Below are 1,271 nucleotides of genomic sequence, written 5' to 3' on the forward strand. Positions count from 1 at the left end.
TATATATAATACTAAAGTCCATTTGTGTTCACCTGAGCCCTCAATTTCTTGCTATAACTTTTGACTCACAAGCTCTATTGTGAAAATAAGCATACCAGTGCATTATTCTCCTTTTGCTGCATCTATTGTGGTATGTAAGAAGTAACTGTAGCTCTTTAGCTCCAAGTTGGTTGTATAACCCATGCAGAAAGTACAGCCAGACTTTTCACAATATTATTGCATTGTGTTAATTATTAGGTTGGGTCTGTAATCACTTCCTGGGCTCAGGTGAATGCAAATGGACTTTAGTGGTTTACACAATGTTGAGTATGGAAATATTGTATAGCTGGGAAATTAAATTTGGCAAGTTTGGGGTTTTGATAGCCATTTGCCAAAATAAAATCCACCATTTTCAGCCATTATAAGCATGCTCAATGCCATGTGGCCACAAATTTGCAAAATTAAACTTCGCCAATCACAAGTTTTAGCAATTTGCCAAATTTAACTCCCTCCAAAATTTCTCGCTATACCATAGTATCCTGTACTCAATATAGGTCAAACTGTTTATGCATTAAAATAATGAGATTCATGTAGAGTGAACTCTGCTTACCATATATGGTATCATTAGCAATAATCATACCGTATACGCCATATATTTTGCAGGTATAAAATTTCGCAATTTGGCTACATTTTTGTATTTGCAAATAAAAATTTCGCGATTTTAATGTAATTACCACACCTACTATATAATTAGCATGCTATTTTGCAGATTTTAATTTCATAAATTTTTCCAAAGTGCAAAAATCGCGAAATTTAATCCCTGCAAAATATATGGCATACATGTATACAGTAGTACATGTATTTATGGGCTACTGTACATGCAGTGCAAATTTGTTGATATCATTTTATTTCTATCTTTGTACTTTTATTGATAACAAAAGATTATGAGAAGCTTGAAGATAAAGTTGCTGATTTGGAGGAGAAGGAACAATATCTCAAGGAGAAACAGATCATTATTTGTTAGTTAACTATACACTCAGCATAAATATGTTTATTGTGTAGATGGCAATCAAAATCTGAAAACTGATGTTTCTGAGAAAGACAAAATTGAAGCCAAAGTTAAAGCCAAACTGACATCACAAGTAGAGGAACAATCACAGAATGAGAAACAGATCATTACGGGTTAGTGTATCATCATCAATTAATAATAATTATTAATGTTCTATTAATTTATAGACCATAGAGCTAAAAAATTTCATACAACCAAACGAAAGAAGGCAAAGTCAAAACTA

This window comes from Amphimedon queenslandica, unplaced genomic scaffold, assembly GCF_000090795.2.
Source record: "Amphimedon queenslandica unplaced genomic scaffold, v1.1 AMPQUscaffold_13060, whole genome shotgun sequence".
Taxonomy (NCBI): domain Eukaryota; kingdom Metazoa; phylum Porifera; class Demospongiae; order Haplosclerida; family Niphatidae; genus Amphimedon; species Amphimedon queenslandica.